Source organism: Rhopalosiphum padi, chromosome 2 (assembly GCF_020882245.1).
Source record: "Rhopalosiphum padi isolate XX-2018 chromosome 2, ASM2088224v1, whole genome shotgun sequence".
NCBI classification, from domain to species: Eukaryota; Metazoa; Arthropoda; class Insecta; order Hemiptera; family Aphididae; genus Rhopalosiphum; species Rhopalosiphum padi.
The window spans coordinates 78,629,909-78,645,370 of NC_083598.1; the positions used below are offsets into that span (position 1 = coordinate 78,629,909).

General features: G+C 24.6%; 1 protein-coding gene across 1 annotated transcript in view; it reads right to left on the minus strand.

Moving 5' to 3' along the window:
- Positions 1–8,185, minus strand: part of LOC132920954 (kappa-type opioid receptor-like) — a 45,523-nt gene extending 37,338 nt beyond the window's left edge. The window contains exon 1 of the mRNA XM_060983710.1: positions 7,905–8,185. The gene's annotated coding sequence lies outside the window, so the exon portion shown is untranslated. The remainder of the gene's footprint in view (positions 1–7,904) is intronic.
- Between the last annotated feature and the right edge of the window lie 7,277 nt (positions 8,186–15,462).

Sequence of the window (15,462 nt, forward strand, 5' to 3'; positions counted from 1 at the left end):
ATACATTTTTAAACACCTAACCCGGGAGTATATATATATATATATATATATATATATATATAGTTTGATACAAATGAAATATTATATAAATGATAAAATAAATTGTGTGTATAATTAATTTTTTTGGAAGCAAAGTTTCAAAAGTTCTATAAATCCTTCTTAGAAATTCAGTTCATTAGGTAGGTAACTAAATTTGTTTAATACCTATAGGCTATTTTGAGAACTTTTCAGTAGTTTTCAAGAAAATATTCATTAGCACTACAAACAAAGATCGTACGAAAAATCGGAAAATTCACATTAAATTTATGTGTCTTTTTTTTTAAATTAATTTTTTGTCCATACATTTGTTTTTTTTCCTCGTGATATTCGTAGAGCTGAAGATAGATATTTAATTTTGAAAAACACCTTTATTCATATTTTAAGCTTAATGATAAAATATGAATAGTAATAATAAATAATTTTAATTATTTGTAAACTATGTATTGTGATAGGTACCTACTTAAAGCATAGAGCTTAAATAATTTTTAAATTAAAATGTCAAGTAAGACAAATATTTTATATATTTTGAGTAAATATCAATGTAATAATATGTCTCCTACGACTGATATATTGCTGCCTAATTATGGTTTAAGCTTCTTATTGATTGACAATAATTATTCAAAAGTATTAGTTTACGAAGACATTTTTTTTTTATAAATATTGACTAACTTAATATTATCTTTGCTTGGAAAATTAAATTCATAAAACTACATCACCATTATATCACATTTGGTGATTCATAAGGATAAATAAGAAAATTAACTGTATACAAAAAATTATTATTATATGGTATTATAAGACCTCATAATTTCATATTTATTTTAATGTGAAAATAATAACAGTTTATTTTTTGACTGCATACGAGTATATAAGATAATATTGTTACATAAAGTATTTTTAAATGTAAAAATCACGAGGATATTAAACTGTTAATTATTCAGATACAAAGTGAATTCAAATATAAAGTTAGCTTCATTAATTTAGTTGTACTCAATATATTTTTAGTATATAATAAAAAGCTTGGGTTCTAGGAGAGAGAAAACTTATTTATAATTGATAAGTCAACAATATATTTTTACCGGCAATGAATCAAAAATATTTGTTTATCATTAGGTACTATTAGTATTAGTTACCTACTTTATAAATTAGAAAATAAAAAATAAATTAGAGACATAATATCTGAAAATCCTTAAAAAAAAAAGTTAATATGTAATTTTGTTTTTCAATGAATACAAATACATAATAATATAATAATATAATAGGTATTTACTTTTTATACAATTTTTGTTTTATTGATGGTTATTAAAAAGTTTAGTTTTAAAATAAACCTATTCAATAAAAAAACTGTTAAACGAAACCAAAAACAGTTCAAGATTTGGACATAAATATTTTTATATAGGCATATAGATAAAATACAAATGTATTAAAAAAATAAGCAATATATCTATTTTTTTAAAACCATCCAAAAACGTTTAATACAATATCGTATTTATTTGTGATAGATCACATTTGCAATCGAATTATTATAAAAATTAAAAAATAATAATAATAATAATAGTAAATAGCTACCTACGACATTTCATATCCATAGGTTGTTATGAACAATAAATACATTTAAAGAAATAAATGAAAATGGACTGAGATATGTATAGTATAATATGATAATAATATAGTACAAACTAACACTACGTATTGCCAATTGGCTTGGTCAGAATAAGTCTGCGATAAATAATATAATATTTTAAAATATTACTAAAGTATTCTTACAAAGTTAAGTCACAATACTAAATCGATTTGTGCACATAATTTTATATTATATTTTATAAAATGGACAGGTGTTCAAGAAAAATCTTACACTTAAGACTTATTCGCAATTGCTAAATAATATAATTACTTTCCGTCACAAGACAATGGAATAATTAATATAATTTTAAAACAGTAAGGTATGGTGATATATGGTTTTCAGATATCTCTTGGAAAACGGAGGTTAGTACCTAATAAAATATTTACATAGATACACAAAAATCTTAAATATTGTTTGTCGCACACGACATAGCCATTAATGTACGACGCGTGGAATATTTAACACTTTTAACTGTTCTAAACGTGCTAACAGTTCAAATACACATTACTATTTTTAACACGATATTATTTTATCGCCCATACGTAATATTAGTATTGTTCAAGTTTAGGAAAACTAAGCAAGAGAAAAAAATATATAATAAAATAAAAATAGTAAAATATATTTACAAATCTCTTTAGCTTTATAAAATATAAAATATTATGAACGGTATATTATATTCATAAAATATACCAATAGTACCTATATAATATTATAATACATTATATTTTACACGATACTATTCGGTCAGTGATACTTTGTTTTTGATGTACCTACAGAATTTATTCTATGACTTGACATAATATGTTTTTTTACTTAAGTATTCAAAATTTTAAAGCATAAGTCTGTAATTTTGAATAAATAGTACATAGTGATTATGAAAATTAAATTATTTAATTTCTCAATAGTCATTCTACATAAGATACAATTAAAATAGAATATCTATGTTTATTGCCTTGCTTATAAGTATTTTAAGTTTTGAAAAATGGCTCAATCTTGACTTGCGGTTTTCAGGGTAACAAAATGGTGATGAAGATGTGCATGACATTGTATTTCATTATAAATCATTTTCGTCGACTACTATCTCTAAAAATATAACGATTAAAGATTTTTGTTTTACACTTCTTCTCAATCTTACTTAAACGAATGTACAAATTTAATTTAATACCAAGAATATTTTTTTTTTAGAAAGTAGTTTGTTGTGTACTTTATTAAAGTACATTTATAATATTTAATAATAATTATTTATAATATTTGAAGGCTTTTATAGGTATATATGTATATTTTTTTAACAATGAAAACTGTATAGTGCTTTTAGAATTAAAATGTAAATATTTTTGTTGGGTTATAAAATCAATATAATTCTAATTGACATAATATTTTGAATCTATTAAATAAATTGGATGTGGCTAAATAAAAATAAGCAATGGATAAATTTTTTATATAAACGATTAGTAGCTTATATAATATCTATATTATTTAAATTCGAAGTATTGAGATATAATATGGGTACCAGTTACATAAGAAATTGTATTGTGTCAATTGTATACAAACCTTATAATTACAAACTTAAATTAAAAAAAAAAAAAATCTAATTAAGTAATAAAACATAATTTATCATATTGATTATATGGACATTTTAAAAAACAAATTAAGTAATAGGTAACTAGGAATAGACAATATAGTAAGATGGGCACTTACAAGGAGATTACTTACGATTAAAGATTTTGAACATTAGTGAAGTATTATAATGCATGTTTTATGAGTAACCTTGTACTAAATATCCATGTCTTGGTTATAAAAATTGAAAATGTATTAAAACAATAAAAAAACTAATGAAAACGTAAAATATTCAAAACTAAATATTATATAAGTGGTCTGTATTTCTTCAATAATATTTCAGTTCTATATAGGTATCTAATTGATGAATTTTTTTTTCAAAATTTTTTTTTTTTCTCGTGTATAATAATACTACCACTTCTTAAATGTTTAATGTTTCAGCCAACTAACTTATCAAACTAATAGATAGTTTCACATGAAACATTTGTTACACTCGTTTTAGTAGACATGAGAAAGGTCAATATGAAACATTATGAAATAGTTATAATGTTATAACATACAATGATTAAAATATATTAATATACAGGGAGTCCTAAAAATAACGCTTTTTTTTTTAATCAGTTGCAATTTTTTTTGTTTTTATGTTTACAATATGGTTCTCATCATTTTTTTAATCTATTATCATTCGGGTTTGTTGTTGCGTAATCAGTTTTTGTCAAGTGTCACCATGGATCGAATTTAAATTAAAACACGTGTGTTGGTTGTTAAGAACTTTTACCAAACTAACGAAAGTGGCACAGAGACTATTTCGTAACTTACTCTAATGGGATGTTGCTCCAAATGTGTCGTAAATTTTTTTTGCTAATGAAAAATTCGAAAAAACTGGTTCTATTGTTAATCTCAAAAGCCCCGGTTAGGTTAAGGTGTCCTCCTGAAACTCATCAGAGAGAACTGAGAGGCAGTTGTTAAATTATCTCGACCGCACTTCGGCCTGTAAACAAGCTAGAGGAGAACAATCAAATAATATTATTTTTTATACATAAATCGGATGTTATATTGTAACTGTATATATTCTTTTTCTGTAATATTTTGAAAAATAAAATGTTGTTTTTTAGCTTATTTAAAAAAAGCGCTTTTTGGGACACCCTATATATAATAAAAATAATTTTTGTTTGCATTTTATTAATACAATCAAAAATAATGTCATTTTTATTAATTGATAATATTCTTCAATTGATTAGAATATTGATATTTATGTTATTGCACATTTCACGACCTTCTGCAAACAGGAATCATATTTTTCAATAATTTTAAATAGTGTAATTATTCAGTGTAATTATTAATTTAAATTTAATAAAATTCAAAATGTCGAGAATTTAATTTTTAGATTATGTCCTATATATATATATATAGATACATTATACTGCCATTTGATTGAAGTATATCTCGACAGACTATATTATAAAAATATAAACCAAGTCAACTTTAAGCAGTAAAATAAATCATGTGTGAAATAAAAACTCGATAAATTTGCTACAAAACAAGCTTGTCAGTTGAAGAACTCGTGTTAATAACTTAATTTTAGTGACAGTTATTCATTGAGTTTTAGTATTTAACTCGTGTTTAATGTTTCTATAACAAGTTTAAGAAACCACTACGTAAAATAAAATATTAGGCGAACTTTTTGTTTTAAATAACTATTATTATTTTAAAATTACGTTCAAGAGTTGATTATTATTACTTATTGATTCGTATGAAACTTTTATATATTTAAACAGAAACTGTTGTTAGACACAATGGTTTTACAATGCTTATTACAGCAAAAACTATATTATAATATTTCAGTTGTCACTAAAACAATAATATTGATAATTTTAATAGACGAGTGTGTAAAAAAACTAATGAAATATCATAAATCTGCGTAAGAAGACACAGCAATAAAAAATTCTATGTTCACACACGTATTATATAATAATAAATAAAAACTTCTCTCTAATTTCACTCATTGTGATAACATATTATTGAAATTAAAGTATAATTAACCTATTAAAACAATTATTAAATATTTTAGTATTTTGTCGGAATGGCTTTGATTAATATTTTAGTTTATATTTTTTTTAGTAACCTATTTCTAATTATAAATAATTTTCATAAAAATAAAAATATTGAAAAATCCAGCCAAAACTCATATTATGTTTTTTTTTATAATTATTAGGATAGATTATAATATTTTAAGTTCAACAAAGTAATCACAATGAGTGAAATATAGAGAGAAGTTGTAATTATATTACTGCACATGGTAACATTAAGAAAAAATTATACTGGTATTATTCGCTCTTAACATGTATACGCAATATTCTAATCATTATTATAAATTACTGAGAAAAGATTAGCTCTGTAACTAGGGAGTTCAAATAAAGATGTGTCATATGTGTGTGTGTATATTTTTTTTTTTTTGACAGATTATTGAAGTGTTCACGTTTGGAATGTGTTTTAGTACGGAACATAATTAATATTCTATTAGTTTATTGTAAATATTTTTAAATGTAAAACTACAATATTTGTTTAGTAATTTTTGAATACATAAATTAACCTATCAAATTCAAATAAATAGGAAAATTTTAATAAATATAAACATAACGTAACATTATGCTATTACCTAAGTACTCCAAGCGATTTATAATGAGTCATAAGGATTTAAAATGAGTCATAAGGATTTATAATGAGTTACAAAACGTTTTGTTTCGATTATACGCAACAATATAATTTAAGTGGATGGTACCTATATAGTATTTGAATACATAATACTTTCTAATGGAATAATCTGATCGAATTACTTGCTTAAGAACAACGTATAATATGTAATCGTTCAAAATACAAAATAATATGAGATATAATGATATAAATATCGAATGTAAAATTTGTTTATTGAAATTATTGAATAATAATTTATGATTGTTTCTATAGAATGACAAAAAAAAAACGAATTATATTATAATCTGTATGAGAAAATGGGGAAGTCTCTCTGTATTGTTATACATTTTGAGTTAACCTTAGCACTGAGTAGGCCAAAGTAATGGATGATTTAAATTTGAATTAGACCATAAATAAATTTAGACAAAATGCAATTTTGAGCAAAGGAGACAAGTAAAACAGCAACTATTTCTAATAATATTCTTTAATTTATTCGTATTTCTATTGGTAATTTATTGTTATTTACATTATATTATTCATGCTCTATATTAAACTAATTTTTTCCAATAATGTTGCACATATCATTGTTATTAACTTAAATATAAATTTATAAGTCAATAGTTAATAATTACCTACGTAATTACGGTAGAATAATGGGAATAGTTCGTGATATAAATAGCAGAAAATTAGTTCTATTCTAATATCTAAAATATTATTCGGAATACACATAATTATCAATGTTTTATTTTTTATTATTTTGTATCAGGATAATGGGTAAATAATATTACACATTTCAATAGATTTCTTCGTTTATTGTTTCTACAATTTATCACATAACTTATTCGAATAGCCTATTATATTTTGAATTCTATAATACCTTTTTTCATTTCAGCATATATTATTATTTTAATTGAAAATTAAACACTATTGTTATAAACAAAATTTGTTATTGTTTAATGTTTATAATAATACTATGACCGTAAAATATTATAATTGGGGTGAGACAATTGCGTCCCTCTGATCGTTTAGTCATAAGCTGACGGATAACAAAAAACATCTTTAAGTTACCGTAAGAGCTTCTGATAATATATAAAGATGGTAAGAAAATACATTTCTGAGAAATTTAAAAGCCTAAACTAAAAAACGTTAATTTTTTTGTTAACATATTTGTTATGAATTTATATCTAACACGTTATTGTAATAATATCGAGAACGACTTTGGTGAGATGAAAACATATTACTTATAATATTGTGTTCACATATACCCACAGCTGTATTTTAAATAAATACTTTTATTGATTTTATCGAGTGTCGAGTAATGCTCTTTTTACATAAATTGTATATAGGCTTATGTAAAAAAAATTTTGGAATTGTAAACACACACGAACTCGAATATAGTAATCCCCAGAGCTTTCTGATACGTCCAATTTGAACGATCCTTTGCAAATATTTGCTTATATTCGTTTAGTACAGGATATTTATGCAGAAATATCATAAGTTTTTGATCTCGAACTCGATTGAATTGTATGTTATATAAAACCTAATCAAACACGCGTTTTGTAAATACCCACACAGTCATACGAACTAGTCATATTATTTTTGTAGATTTGCAGCTATACAATTTGTATAATACAGTGAAACCCCTCGTAACGGACGTCTCTAGATATCAGATTCTCCGAATAGTGAATACATTTTTTGCGAGAATATCCGTTATTGAAAGGTATCACTGTATGTTGTTCGAGAGATGAGGGTAAACAATTAATCGAAACTTTAATCCCTTCTCAGACTAACAAAATAAGTATCAACAATATTTTTTTAGTATTTATGGCTGGAATAAGATTATTTTAACAGTAAAAAAAAAACTATATTTTAAATAATTTAACTAAGTACGTATCTATACATTTTCAATATTAAAAAAATATATATCAGAAGTGTGAAGATATGCACCGTTTATCACCCCTGAATACATAAATCATTATGATGTACTCACAGAATTTCGCATGCCAACCTAATCAAAACGAGCACAGAGGAGGAAAAAAAAATAACAGTAACGGCGGCTGGCAAATCGTTCACATTTCGTCGTCGGTCGAACGCTCGATCGTGTATGATAAATTATTTTGAATATTATCGTCCAATAATCTAATTTATTAATATTATATTGTTTATTTCGTACGCGGCAAATTTCACGGTTACGGACTGTCGGGACGAATAACACGCGCAACGACATGCACAACGGACAAGCGTGTGGACGTAACTCTGGCAGCGCGTCCGCGTGCGACTCGCCGACGATGTTTGCGGATTAACGCCACTGTGTCGCCCCACCCCTACCGCCTAGACGTCACGTGCGCGCGCTGTGCGGTAATGCGCTTAAACGATATTGTATCTCCGTAATCGACCGAACCGATCATCGTAAAATAATATTTAAATTACCAAATTTACTTCAAACCTATAATCACGTTTTTATTGGGTAGGAGTCAATATTGTAGAGACGGAAATAATATGCGGTAGTTGTTGAGTGAAATATTACGTAGACCATATAAAAGAAGTAAATCTCACTGCACTGCAGCTCGTGTGTTTATTAGTCAAGCTTATATAGTTTGTGGGGATAATTATCAACGATTTTTTGAAAAATTGATCGCATTTTTATTTGTTACTCATTTTTTTCTAACGCGTATTTTATATACATTTGAATGTTTGGGTCCGGAATAAGGGCTGATGTTATAGATCCACAACATACTGATAGTGACCGAACTAAACTATTCAATTATTTTACCATTTTTACATACATCCGTGACTGTTATTTCACGAATAGTGTTATTACATAGTCGAAATATTTGCAAGAGTGACACTAAAACAATATATGTTATATAAATTATAGGTAGGTGCACTCTGTGGCCAGAATACGATACATTTGTAGACTCTGTTACCGGCTATCGTGTTTACGACTTTGCTGTGTTTGAAACGTTAAAAATCACTACCGATATTATAAGCGATGTATGCACGTCAAGTTCTTACGTCGTGATTTACGAGTACGAGTCTAAAATATGAAATACGAAATATTATTGAGTTCAACGTGTGTTTAAACACTTACGTTATAGAAACGAAAATACACGTTATAATAGACCAAACAAACTTCTAAACCGCACATAATTACGAGTTTTAAAATGTTTATAAATAAATAATATTAATAATAATTTTTCAACCATATAATATATAATATCCGTTTTGATTTATAGAATAAAATTATCGTATTGTTTATCAAAAGTGTATATATATACTAGATACGACACTGCAACGATTATATACAATGTATAATATCATGTTGTATGACATACGAATAGGTATACATTATGTAGAAAATATCAAAAAAGGTTACAGATAATATTTTTAAAGTCCTAAATTAAGTGTGATGGAAAAAAAGATATTTACAAATATTGCAACTTTTAAAGAAGAATGCTGCTTAGTATATTATAATTTGAAAGGTTATTAGTTAAGCCCTTTAATTATCTTTTCAGCTATTGTGTTTCTGTGATTAGTGTATATTTATCAATTGTCTATACCCATACGGTAAAATATTTTCAAAAAGTTGTCTTTTTATTACAAATGAAATTAACGGATAAAAATTATATTCTTGACAGTGATAAACATCTAATGTAGAATTATTTTCAAAAAATACAATTTTTTCTACAATTGTTGAAAAATAAGAGTACAATTTAAAATTTTTTCTTTAAATAGTAAAAAAATCATTTTTTATTAAGCTTTTATAAATGCCATACTAATTATCCACTGTTTACAACAGAAATACTAAAATTTTGTCGTATATACCTATATCGAATGCAAATGAAGAATATAAAAATATATTTTTCAGTTTTGAAACTAACACAACATTGTCTAATATCCTCTTTAATAAATTAATTTATACAATTTATTGCTTTCCATATAAAAAAAAAATAATATATTTTGTAAAATAAATTGATTGGTTAAAGATTGCCCATTATCTTGCAATCATTAAATTAAAAAAAAATTCATTATAAAATGAAACAAACATTATTTAACAAAATATGTGGTATTAGTTTTATAATTTTTTTAATTAGATTAAGTTGTATAATACCTATTATTTAAATATAAGTATTTGTTTTTCTAAAATATTATTGTACATAAAAATGTACTGTGTTTTTCCTAATATTTGTTGTTCGTAAATTGTTATTTTTATAAATATAATATACATCTTTATAAATGTAGTTTAATTCGGCACTTATAGATATAGTTATGCCACACTAGGTACAATACAATTTTTTTCTTTATTGTTTATGGTGCACATACGGTACAATTACAAAAATCTATTGTATTACGTGAATAGTTATACTCTTATACTTCTGTTTTTTTTTCATGTATTTACAAATTCGAAATGTGTTCAATAGATAGTAGAACTTTTAACTTACGAATCTATTTATATTAAAATGAAAGGTTAGGTTTTAACGGATTTTTTATTCCAAAGTATGTACTTATAATAATTTATTGTTAGTTAATTTTATTTAAAATATATACTCTGCAAGCTGACACCCATGTTTATTATATAAGTTAAGTGTACAATACACTACACCAGTTTTGATTATAAATTCATTTTAAGTACACAAATTACAGTTTAAACACTTCATATTGCTGTATATTTTGTTATACAATGAATACACATGAATAGCATTATGAATTCAACTTATCAAAGAAAACTACAAGTGTAATAAGTAATTTAAATTCAGTAAATTTACTTAACATTCACACATGAATACTCAAATTCATTAAAACTGCCACAGATGAGTGCATTTAGGAAATATAAATAATTTGTATTTTATTTTACTGAATTGAAGGCAGGTACTATATTAAATACTGCTAATATAGTTTTAACCGTAAAGTTTAAACGTTTTCAGTTTCAATTGTACGCCTATGCAAATTGGTAATATTATTCTTGGGCGCATCGCACCAGTAGAAGTTTTATTGACAATACTAATAATATGCTAGTCTTCAATGTACAGCGGAACAAAACATCGATAACTATAAAAATATATTGGAAACAGTTCCTGTATTATATTATATAGATGTGGAATGAGAAAATAATAATATATTATTCAATATTCACATCCCGTTTGTTTGAAGGTACGAAAAGATAAATGCTTTTTTTGCCACCCTGCGAATATATATTATAGTTAACGTTATGTAAGTTATTCTTCTAGTGAATATAATCTATACAACGAGATGTTGAGCGAAATAGCTATAAAGAAAAAATGAAAAAAAGAATAGCTCGTAATAGTTAAGTAAATTTAATATCATGTGTAATATATACTTAATACTTACGTAATAAATTTAATATTTTTTTAAAACACTTAAAAATTTTCAAATTAAAATTCAGATTTATAAAGTCAAAGTAAAATCACGAAAATAATCAAAAAATAAATGATTCCGTATAGTTTTATATATTAGATTGTACTTTGAAATTAGTTTTAGAAAGTTATGGATTTGTTACCAACATGAAACAATAATAAGACAAGTGTTGTCTATGTACAGGGTTAAGTAGATACAGTATTAGATTTGACATTCTAAGTCATATAGATATTATGTTTGTATTATAATAAAAACCAAAGCGAAGTTATATCAAGACTTTTTACAGATGAAAATACATTGATTTTAAATTACCGTCTGAACAGTAAACACGACCTTACTAATTTATTTTTATTCTCATAATTGTAACTAATGGTGATTGGTGGCAAATGCACTTTCTCGTAAGACTCACGAATCACGATTTGTTTTCAGTATTCTATTATTAGAGTAATGTTGGGCTGCATTAACAATAACAAAACATTTAATGAATCAATATTATATACTAATGAGTTGTAAAATGGCTACAAATGGTTGCTTGAATATAATTTAACGTTTTATGATTGGTATATTATATTCAATTAAACTATTAAATTAATTCATTTTTTTATTGAACTTAAAATTAGTATAGTATAGAACTTTACTATTGTATATAATATTTAAAATTAATTGCATGCAGATAATTATTATTATTTATTTATAAAAGTGGAACCTTCTTTGGAAATTGCAGATACTCTCGACTAATGTCAACTATATACCTAGTATTTATATTAAAATATTATTAAGAAATAATTCAGTTGGATGATCTTTATTTTCATATTCAAAGAAAACTAAATCTATTATTATAACTTATAAGTTACAAGTTATAAGTTTTCATATATGTTAGATTATACTATATTTATTTTTAACTGATTTTAGTGGCTTAGGGCCAAAATATCATACAGACTTATTACGGCCACATAATTCACTGTTTCCAGAAGTAATAAACCGTCCCAGGTCACTATAATAAATGCTCCAGTTAAATGCACTTTTTATTTATAAATACAGCCAATTGGCTATACTACAATAGAGTAAAAATAGTATCCGACTACTATATAGAAATCAAAATACAATAAAAGCAAATGTGCACATTAATTACTACCCAATAAGTACTATAAAAAGTATATAAAAAGTGTATAGTATTTTAAAACGACCAAATTTTATTGAAGTCTGTAGAAAGTGTACTCTAAAGGCAAAAACATTCTGTCCTATCCACTATAAGATATGATTAATTTAGCTTTCTAAAAAAAAAAATGTTCTAATCAATAAACCCTAATGGTATTAAATCGATAATACACAAAACTAATTTTTAGACTTTGTGAAGACATTTTAGATTCTGAGAAAGATATATGGGTTTTAAAATGAATGAAGTTTTGTTTTCTATAAAATAAAAATGTTTTATTTGTCATCATGATATAATTTTTAAAATATGTTGGCTCTTTTAGTGCTATATTTATAGACATTTGAAATCGTGGATTAGTTTTGTTATATATTTTTTTGATTTATATTAAAATCAATTTTTCTCAATTAAAAGCCTTAAAATATAATTAAAGGTTCCTCAAAAGAGGTTCCTTTATACAAAATATAAAGTCACAATGCTTTTGTTTTCATTCTAATTTCTTATGAATTCTAAAATGCCTATTAAATATAATATTTAAATCTTATTTAACAAATATAAAACACATTGCCAATACAACTATCGGTATTTACCTTTACTAATTTTTAATATTTTATAATTTGTAATGTATATAAATAATTACAAAAGACTAGAGTACGGTTGAACACGTTGTGAAGTTAACCGACAATTTTTTATATTATATTAAATTATATACTCGTATATATACATATTTTAATATTTATATGTATATTTACGTATATATTTATAGTGAACACTGTTTTTATTTACAATTACAGTGATCTGTGTTATGAATGTGTGATGTGAAATGACGTTTTTCTGTTCTGAAAACATCAGGTCATAGGTATAGTCATTTTTTTATGAAAGCTAACAATATTCATCATGATTCGTGAGTCATGACTCATGACTATCTATGACTTTTGACTCACAGATGCCATGAAACAATAATTTTGACCTGAAGAATGACTATACCTGTGGCCGGTGATCGACGATATCGAATTTCGTATTGATCATATTTTACTAATTTTATGATACTGTACTTAATTTCACATTTAAATGTATAGCTATTATACACTTTAGTGTATATGACCACGACAATAAGTAGTACCTATTTCTCGCCGCTTGCACAGTGACACATTTATTGTATATTATGGCGATAGAATTATGTGATCACTATATTCATTAAAATGATTCAAAGATTGACTCACTTAACCGTGTTGCATATAATTTATTAAACAAAGCATTTTTATATTATTTATGAATTATAAATAAAATGTATTGGATACGTCATTATTGTTAATACAAAGCATAAACATAAATGTAGTATAATTATTAATTATTATTACTTATTACTTATTATGACAATATTAATGTATATTAATATGGTATTAAATAGTAGAAGTTCTACTACTCAATACCATAACACTGTACGAGTGTACGACAATGAATCACACATAGAAATACACAACATAGTCGTTGTATAGACTTTCTCGATTTTAATTTTCAATCAAAACAAATTGTTTATCAAATTTAAAGTGTTTTCGATGAAATTTTTGTTACGTAATGATACTTAAATAATACATAATACGAACACCGTTTTACGGTTTTATTAATCGGTCCCACAAATTTGTTGATTGACTTTGAAAATATATTATTTCTTGTACGTTTTAACCGTCTTAACGGTTCCAACCGAATATAAACAATACGCAACGTGTGGATCAACGAACCCAGCTTACTACTAAAATTGTGTTTCGATTTATCCAATAACATTACTACATTAGTTAATAAAGTAGTATTAAGTATGCATATTGTAACCTTGCGTGCATGTGGTATTTATATTGTAGATTAAAAACAAACTATTTTCATTACTCATTTTAGTCTTGTTAAATTTAATCAAATTACCGGATAAATGTAAACTTTTCATTTCATAATGACATAAATGTATGAATTTGTTGAATATTTAATAAGATATATGAATATATTAAAAACACAAAGAGTCCGATAAACGATAATTATTTTAAGTTTTACTAAATATTAATGCTTAAATACTTCAAAATGTTATTTTGAGATGGTAAATGTGTTATTTTTATTAACTAGAATAGTATATATTATATTTCAGAGAAAAAAAACGTTCACTGAGTGTAACTTTAATTATCACTTTATGGTGAACTTATAATAACTTAATTGTATTGTCTTTCATTGTAGAATTTAAAATATTAATATAAATTTCATGTTAATCATTCATAATAATTATATTATTATATATTATTCACTAATTCGCTATAAGCCAGCAAAAAAAAACATATTATCAACTCGATTTAGGTGTGTTCTTCACGTTATTCGACTGATAAGAAAAAAAACTTAGAACCATATCATATTATCTTCCAAGTAATAAAATACAATATAAATGTGCCTATTAGTTACCATGTACATAACTAACAATAGACTCTATAATATAAATCCAGTTCTTAATAAAATTAATAAGTCCAGTTATTTTTTTTAAATACATGAATCAATAGTTCTAAACTGTGACACCTGTTTATTTACCAGCTACGATTATTTTACGATTTATGTTATGTGTATAATATTATACTATTGATATACAAAATAACAACTTATATGCAACTGCGTTTTAAATTTAATGGGTTAAAATAGTATCAATATTAGGTTAAACACCTACAATTTTCGATTGGTAGTATTATGATTTATTTGTTTTAATATATAGTGTTGTTAGATAAATATTATTGTAAATTTTAATAGCTGGTTGTGATCTTAAAAAGTTGTATAGCCACTGACCTAAATCTAAATTAACCGTAGAAATTTAAAACGTTTAAGTTAGGTAATAGACTAAGATATATCTACTATACAAGTATTAAACAATATGAAAAGTACATTAAATTCACATTACCATTATATCTGTTTGCTCCAAATTGATTTTGTTTGTAAACATATAAAATTATACTGTAGATATTTTATTTTATTATATTAATTCCACATAATATGA